We start from the raw sequence: 9,756 nt of genomic DNA on the forward strand, positions 1-9,756 counted from the left end.
AAGGTGTCGGAGATGAAATGTGGTACAATGAGCTCTGATTACTTAGGTATAGACACTGGCTCCTAAGAGAAACCAGGCAGAAAGAGTGCCTCAGAGCCACATTTCATGCAATAGGACACCAGACAATTGATTTTTCTCTTCAATTATGGTCACCGATTTAGCATTTATATACCAGATTAACTCTGAGTATGGGAATTCACTTCTCCAGTCTTATTATAATTCTTGTCTATACATGAAGATTTTATGCTTGATGGCTCAGAGCTAGTTTGAGCACTTAAAATGTGGCTAGTCTGAATTAAAATCCTCTGTAAGTATTGCACAATACTGAATTTTGAAGACTTAGTGAGAAAATATATAAACTATCTCTAATACAACTGTATTGATTAAATGTTGACTTAATGTTTTAGATATATTAGTTTAAATAAAATGTATTATTAAAATTAGTTTTATTTGTTTATTTTTACTTTTTTATTTTGGCTACTAGAAATTTAAAATTATATGTGGTTCACATAGTTTAGACTCTAGAGGCACTTTGGTATACTGAAAGTACATAAGATGTAGTGTCAGGAAAACCTAAATCAGTTTCTGGTTTTACCACTCCTTGAGGTCAGTCACTTAGCACAAATTCCAACTTTCCTATTGACCTATATGTTATTATATCTCTCTGGGCCTCAAGTTTCCTCATCACTAAAATGAATCATGCAACTTAACTTATAAAGGTTTATGAAAATCAAATAAGTTAGTAAATGCAAAGAACAACACCTGTCACATTATAAACACCATATAACTATTATCATATCTCTAAACTTATTTGTTTTATTATACTTAAAGGAGAATGATATTTCATAGGATGATGTTAGAATCCAATGAAATAATATACTCAAAATTAATTTATAAACCATAAAAACTAGGTAAATATTAGTAACTATTCAGCTTTAAAAGTCAGTAAATCTATGCAACCTTGACAGTCACTACAAAGTTTAAGTCTTCCAGAGTAAATATGAGTTTATCTTTTATACTCCTTTACTCTGGAGCATGAGTAGGTTGATCTGCTGTGCATATTTTATATCCCATTACAGATTATATTCAGAATGACTTTTTAGTAAATAGTCAAAAAGCTTGGGAGCGATGCCAACCTCACTCTCAAAGTTGTGTATATACTAAGCACTTAACTCGTTCTTTCAATAATTTTGATACTGCATAATTTTTAAGTTGATTTGGGGCTTTTTAGAAGTTTTAGAAGTATTGACACATCTTGTGAGAAAAAAAATTTCAGCTATAATTGATAGTACAGCTCCTGAGGGGAAAAAAAGAATATTCTTCAATTTATTTTAAAAGTACTTGGAGATTTATTAGGAGAAATAATTAGAAAAGAAAAAGCATTTAATTCTTGGTTACAATGATTTTTTAAATGAAATAATTTACCCATATATCCCACTAACAATTGCTGAGTGCCCATTATGTGCCAGGCACTATCCTTGATGCCAGGGACACAAGTGTGATCAACATAAACAGAACTCTTGCCTTCATGTAGTTATGCGGTATTAAAATTACTATTTTATATTTAAATATTGAGGATATGTGTATATACTCAAATTAGAGAGTGACGTTGGCATGGATTAATTCTGAGCTTCTTTGATTTTTTACTAAAACACCATTATGAACATAGTCTGAACAGGATCAAATATTCAGTCCATCTCTTCAAATGTCAATTTATGTATGATCTTTGATAGTAGTAAGACTCATCATGATATCCCAGAATCTCACCTATTCAATGCCAGTTGGCACAAAAGAACAAACCATTTATAGAGTGGATTACAAGTACATTACATACAAAAGTGCATTCCTGATATTTTAACAAAGTGCCAAGGATTTTTGTGCTTAATTCTTATTAGAATTTATGGGACTTAATAATGCATAAATTTAAAAAAAAGATTCTTACATGGAAAGTGAAATTTGAAGAGTTCTGAGATGAAAGTGTGCATTTTACATATATTTTTGATAAGACACTTTTAAAGTTAAGTTTTCAAACTGTTTAGGTGTTAACACAGGGAGCCAATTAAGCATGTGCTGACTTGGTTTCATGAAGACTGAATGTTGAAAAGGATGCACGATGCAGTGGAAAACACTCCCCGGGCTGGGAATCTACAGACCAACTAGGTTTTAGTCCCTGACTCAAGAACTTATAAATTTTGGGGGTACAGTAGGACCAATCTATGTGGAAGTGTTTTATGTAATGCTAAGCAGTAAATACACCTAGACCTGCATATAGGACATATGTGATCTAGTGAATACCTAATTGATAAGAGAATTATAATTTTATATAATGGAGCTGTTTTAATTAACTAGCATATTTACTACTAAAGAAATGCAAGAGATCCATGGTTCTCTTGGAAGAAACCTTTTAGTAGAGACCTGGAACTTAAAAAGACATGTAGTTGTCAAGGGATTTAATACAAGTAGAACAAAATGACAGCAGTCCTGGAACTGCACACCACAACAACATAGAGACGGGAGGAGACACTAACTAAAACTTTCATAAATGTCCACATTAAGAATTCTGACAGGAAAAATTACCTGGATGCCTAACACCAGTCTATATCCCTTCCAGCTTACCTAGACAACTGCTTGCCCAAACAACTAGCATCTAGTTCTAAAAATGTTAGAATCGTATCTCTATTCTACAGTTTTAATTGGGATTAAGTGATATGAAATTCATAGTCAAAAAATATTTCAAATATTGGAACTCTTGGCATAGGACCATTTCCATTTCTACCTCTTAAGTCTGTTTCCCTGCCCACCTCTATGCAGCAAAGTGACATTCAAAGAGATGATGGGTAATAGCTCGAAGTACAGATTATAGAGTTTATTTGGTGAGACTCACATTTTTCATAATTCATGCATGAACAATATTCTTTATATCCCATGGAAAGGATAAATGACCCATTAATGATAGCCATGCCAGAAAACACCTGCTATAAATCACATACCAATTGCCAATACACGATGCCGTGATTCTGGATCAGTTAAAGGGGAACGGTAATCCTGACTAAGTTCCATGTGTTGAAATTATGTACACTCAGCCCCAGTCATTACCATCTTCTGAAAGCGAGCTGCTATTCTACTTTATGTTTTTGGAAGCATTGTTCTATGCTCTCCTTGTTCCAGAGATTACAAACTCTATCATCAGCTCTGGCCTTTGTTCAAGTTAAGAGGACTCAAAGAGTGATTTCACTAGTAGCTTTTTTACTGTATTCATTTAATAAAATAAATCAGTACTACTTTATATAAGAATTTCTTATATTCAGCTCTAATTTATGCCTAGTAAAGAAGGGAAAGGAATATCTTCTAAAAAGAAGACAAAGAAAATGCAAGAAAAGATAATCCTTATTTTTACCTGAGTATATCCTTGTGAAGTCTTTTTCTGAGTAGCTAACTGTTCATCCCCTTTCAGTTACTGTTCATCCCTTTTTTTGTCTGTTCTATAGATAATTATTAATAATCTATAGGAAAAATTAGAATAGAGATCTTCATTTAAAATTTTCTTTCTATATTATTGAGGTGTTTTTTTGTTTGTTTGTTTGTTTGTTTTACCTCTGTTGATAAATCAAGTTTAATTTTGTTTTCAGAATACACCGCACTTTTGGCTATTAAAAAAATTAATGATCATAAATCCAAAGCCAGATAAAAGCTGCAGATATTTTGTCATGTATTTAAGCAGCAGGTTAAGAGCTCAATGGATAAAATATCTGCTCTTGGCTTGTAATTCACATGAGTTAAAATGGTTTAAAATTACGGAGTACCAAGGCAAGTAAGGAATCAAGTAAATGCTAATGTAATAATGTTAAGAAGCAAACAAAATTCCACAAATCCAGAGTAAATCTTTGGTCAAGAAAACTTTCATTTATAATACAAATAATCATTCTAACCTTATTAAGTTAAGAAAAACATAGAGTTCAATTGGAGCCTGTCACTGGTTTTTTTCTTCTTCTTTTTGTATATCCTCTTCACAGTGCTTAGTTCAGCAACCTTTACGTAGTAGGTTTATAAATCATCCATTCAACAAAAATATTTGGAGTGCTCTCTACATGCCAGTTTCTGTTTGGGTAGCAGGGAGAACAGGGCAAAATAAAACAATGTCTAAACTCTTCATAGGATCATATTCTAGTGAAGACTACTACATTTGCTAAATGAATAATAAATCCTTTTTAATGTAACATTAGGTGGATATTATCACACTTTTATTTTAATCAAATGTTAACCAAATTAAAGTGGTACCCATATTTAGCAGGTATGGAAATTTTGCTTATGTCTTTGTTTTCCAAAGGTATTACTCTGTAAAGAGAAAATTATAAAGTTTTAAAAATTAAGAGAAATGAAAGGGAAAAGGCTAATTAGAAAATCAAAACACACTGCTAGATAATAAATATGGGAAGCTCTTAAATTAGTGTCTAAGATAAAATTCTTTACTTTCAGCCATGTTTTAATTATGTCCACGAAAGCTTAAATAACTGTAATCTGTTCATATTATCATATAACTGGGCGCTTATAATAATGGCCTTAATGCACTGTAAGATTTAGGTAACCTCTGAATAATCAAGGAAAAAATGCCTTGTATTTCTTGAGTTTTAAAAATTATATTGCATTTTTATTTCATGAAAATTTTTGGTACATGTAAGATATGTATGACTCTCCATTAACCTGAATATTAAATTAAACTTCCCACCTCTTAATTACTAACACTTACTTTGCCTCCCCTTCCCTCCCAACGCACACATACCTACACACACACACCACTCACTCTCACACCACACCCACATGGGTCATTTTTATCTTTTTTATGTTTGAGACTAACTTCATCTGAAAAGAGAGAGAGAGAGAGAGAGAGAGAGACAAAGGGGAATGAGACAATTTAGAAATTTAGAATATTTTAACAGACCAAGGGCTTCTAATCAAACTCTAAAGTTTTACCATGTATTAGTAGGGAAACTTGCATTTGCTCTCCTCATTCAAAGGATCACATTTAAATAATGCGTAATAGAAGACGAGTTATAAAGACTTCCAGAAAAAGAAGGTTTGTTGTATTTATTTTATAACTATCGCTTTGTTCATACAACATCAAGAGAATTCATTAAAGCCTTCATCACTGTGACAAGTGTTGTTATTAGTAGTAAATAGTTTCTTAGCCTGACTTTATAAATCTTTAAGCCTGTGTCCCTCCCTTGTTAATTCCTTGCTGTCTGACTTACTCTGAAAATGCTCTCTCAAAGGTTAAGAGCTCAATGGATAAAATCAAGCATTTCACATTCAATATATCTAAAATTAATGCATTACCTTTCTCACTTAACAGTTCTTCTCTGCTAATGATTTCCTCATTACTTGGTCCAATGATATTTTCTCATCCTTTTTAATCTACTGGATACAAGCTGCACTGATGACCACTCCCTCCTTGAAATTCTCTTCTCCTTCATAAACCTATGACATTGGTGTTCCTCCTTCCTTTCGGTTCGTTCTGTCTCCAGTTCTTCCATATTACTTTCCGTTTCTGAAATGCACGTACTCTTAGTTTGTTTGTTTTTTTTTCTTCAGTTTGTCCAGAGGGAGAGGAATGTGCATGTTTGTTCTTTTATTTAACCTCAACCTTCTTCTCTCTCAACAATCTCTCCCTTGGCAATGTCACCCAATAGTTACTCAAACTCCCCATCACCAATAGGTGCTTCCTGAATTTGGGCTCTTTACTTCCAAATACATACAAGACATAAACATTTGAATATTCCACCAGCATTTTACATTCAATATATCTAAAATTAATGCATTACCTTTCTCACTTAACAGTTCTCTCTTTTTCAACTTTTGCTATCTCTGGTTAATGGTATCTCCTTCCTCCCAGTTAGCCAAGCTTCAAACCTGAGCCAGTTCTTGCTCCTCAATCTCCTTTGTTTTCCTTATCTAACTACTTGATTTAAAAAAATATGGCTTCTATCTTCTTTTAACAATCAGATCTGCCTCCTTTGTTTCTGTTCATTTCACTCCTTCCACTTCTACCAGTTCAGGCTTTTCCTACATTGACACGTCAGCATGTACACTAGTTCTATCTCTTGATTTTTCATTTCTTGCAAGATCTAGCACAGTGATTCCTACAGAGTAGGACCTCAACAAATGATTGTTAAATAAATTAAATAAAGAAATAAGTTTTAAAGTTCTCAAAGAGAAGGAAATTATCAGCATGAAGGTCAGCAAAGGCGAATTGCTAAGTTCTTAAAAGCCTGGATCTTAAATTGAGAAGGAAGGTCTTAGAGATGTTAGCTTTAAAATTAAAAATAAATTATATTAACACTTTGAAACCTGTTTTGACAGAATAGCAAGAACAATCTGACAAATCTTTGGAAAGAAGCATACCAGATTCTTAATTTTTTGGCCAGGACATGGAAGCAACTGAAGTGTCCTACGACAGATGATTGGCTAAAGAAGCTGTGGTACATATATACAATGGAATATTACTCAGCCATAAGAAGAGATGAAATACAGCCATTTTCAACAACATGGATGGACCTCGAGATAATCATGCTAAGGGAAATAAGCCTCACAGAAAAAGTTGAAAATCACATGATATCACTTACATGTGAGATATAAATCTAAAAGCAACAAAGGAACAGGACAAACAAACAGAGACTCATGGACATGGACTATAGACTAGTGGTTACCAGAGGGTAGGGGGTGGGGGAGGAAAGGGGAGGTAGATAGGGTAAAGGGGGCCAAATATATGGTAGCTGAAGGAAACTAGACTTGGGTGGTAAACACACAATAGAATATACAGATGTTAAATTATAATGTACACCTGAAAATTATATAATTGTATTAATCAATGTTACCCCAATAATTAATTTTTAAAAAGCCTAAAATAAATAATAAACACTGCAGACATTAACATAGACAAAAAAATAAAATAAAAACTCATTACAATTCTGAAGAAATCCCAGTGTTTGAGATGTTCAAACTAGTTATTCTTAACTCTGGAGGCATGATTTTTAAAAATCGGTGGTAGTTCTTTAGGTCTAGAGTATTCTTTCACCATTCTGTCCCTCAAGCAAATGGAGTACAAAGTCCAGGAAACTTTCAGTTACTTAAATGTTACTGTGAAAAAAGGTCACTTTTTGCCACAGACGAGATGAAAATGTTATCAAAATATAAAAGTGTAATCTCCCTTTCTATTTGGTCACTTATTCCAGGTTAGTGAACTTTTTTAAATAATCTATTAGAAATTGTTTTTGTGCAAAAGTTCTGGATGAGAGCCTTTTTTACCAAGATAGCTTCCAAATGTTTTAAGAAGTCTCTTTTTTATATATAACTTCAGATTTTGGTAAGAGTTGGGAATATCAAAGATACGTATTTTTAAAGTTTTAATGACAAACTTTAAGTTTTTCTTAGAACGCTTTATCCTAGCCTATTATTCTCTGAATTTGCCACAGATTGTTTACATCCTGACATACATTTTCACGTAATCAATGCATAATACAAAAATATTCATTTGACCATCATGAGGCTGTGCATCATTTGAAAAAAATCTGAAATATCCTATTAATTTTTATATGATAATTGCTATTTAAAATAAAATTGTATATATTCATTATAAGAACAAAATTAAGCAAATTACATCAGTCTTCCTAATCTACTAATCAACATAGTAAATGTGACATGCCAAGAACTTGAAAACTTCTAGAATTCTTCAAACCCAGGGTATATAGTATTTTGCCATTGTTTGCTTTGTCCCACTACTCTTAATGTGATAATTTTTCTAGGTTTGGAGATATAAGGAATCAAAAAAAATAGCTAATATAAAACAAAGTTATGAACATTTTGAAGCAATAATTTTACATTTGAGAACTTGCAAATGATATGAAATTTTTGTCAGTTATTAAATATATTTTTGAAAATCTCTGTTGGTGGAAGATGCAGACTTTAATGTTTTCTCCAGTAGAGTTAATGAACTAAATGGAAAATGTCTCATTAAATTTTTGAGCCCCTTTGTGAGGCAAGAAAATGACATTCTCATCTATCAGCGGGGAAACTGAAGACCTAGTATATGTAACTGTACTTATTTGCTAAGGAAAATAATAGCTTTAATATACTCTGAGATGTGGATATGAAAGAATATTACATACACACATATCCCCTCCCTTATTTTTAAAGACTCAATACCTGATTCTTAAAGTATATTTAAACCCTTGGATCTTGGCCCTCTACCTTTTGGCAGAATAAATTATTGTCTTGTGACCTGGCAGTGCAGTCACCTTTTAACTTACTTTTAAAAAGCTTTTGCCTAGTCCATACAACATAAGATCTGGCCAATCATGAATCTTCAGCAAGCTTATTTAGGTCTCTTATTCCGTAAATTTTTAAACTACAAAAATTCAGGAAATAACTCTTTGCAAAGTACATCGAGACACTAAATGGGAGATTAAAAAATAACAACAACAAATTAAATTGATTTGTAGTTCCATAAATGACATTTCACTTAGAAAGTGTAAACCATCATATAGTTTTGATCTCCTCAATATTTGTTTGCAAAAAAGTGGAATATTTCACTTGAATGGAAATGCCCTCAAGTTACTCCTATACTACTGTAGGATTAATTTTTCTAGGTTAATGGAATGCCAGAGTTAGGTGCTTTACATGTAGTTCTTTTTAAAAAATCATATTTTTTAATGAATTTAGGATATCCCAAACAAATTAGGGAAATGTAACATCATTTCAGTATTACCAACAAAGAGCTTTGTGTAATAGCTCTGACATCATAACAGTGAAGTATTCATTTTTAAGCTTTAAACAGAGAAAGGCTTTACCTTGGTATGGCCAATAGAAACACGATATGTAAATTAACCCATATTTTCTGTATTCTAATTGGCTTGAGTTCTCTTTAAGTTCCTACCCAGCAATGAAGTATTTTATTGCCAAATAAAGATCAAATTATTACTGTAGAGATCAAATTATTACTGTATAGAAGATCTTTATTTTTTGTTTCATTAACGGATTATTATAAAGCAATAAGCATGCCGGAGGAGAAGCAGATGTTTTACATTGGGAATTAATGAAAGCACGTCTGCTCATTTTTTGGAGATAGGGAGTTAAAATCTTATACCACCCCCGCAAACAAAACTCTTCCAAAATGGTAAAATAAGGAAATATATGATTCCACAGGCATCCCTAAGCACCCAGGTGTCAGGCTATGTGGTATGCTGTGGTATCCTCGGACCTTTTGGACTGGTGTAAGTTTTGTGAATTCGTTGTATTCCTAGTATTTTTTCTTCCGGAATAACAAGGGAGGGACAAGGAGGAATCACACACACAACTGCTTTGATATCACCAATCTATTGGTCAGCTTTACTTGCAAGAAGGAAAAAGAAAGGCTGTTGTTTGGTGAGGTGGTATGCAAGGAATAGTTATTTAAAATGTTTGTAGATTCTTAAGTCATATTCGTTAAGGTAGAACGGATCTAAATAATTTTGCAGTTGTTCTCAGACTTAGCTTCTCCTTAACGCATAGTTGCGTGCATTCGAGAATAGATGACTAACAAAAACAGGGTTGCCCTAACCTATTTCCCTTCTTCTCCAATGACAATATTTTTCTTGACTGTGCTTCTTCCCTTCTTCCTTCCTCTCTCTCTCTCTTCCCCCTCCCTCCCCTTCCCTCCTTCCTTCATGTTCTTTATCTTCACCCAACAGCCAACACAGTCAGCTGGCGAAATTATTAAAAAAA

Source organism: Pteropus medius, unplaced genomic scaffold, assembly GCF_902729225.1.
Source record: "Pteropus medius unplaced genomic scaffold, Ma_sr-lr_union100, whole genome shotgun sequence".
In the NCBI taxonomy this organism is placed as follows: Eukaryota; Metazoa; Chordata; class Mammalia; order Chiroptera; family Pteropodidae; genus Pteropus; species Pteropus medius.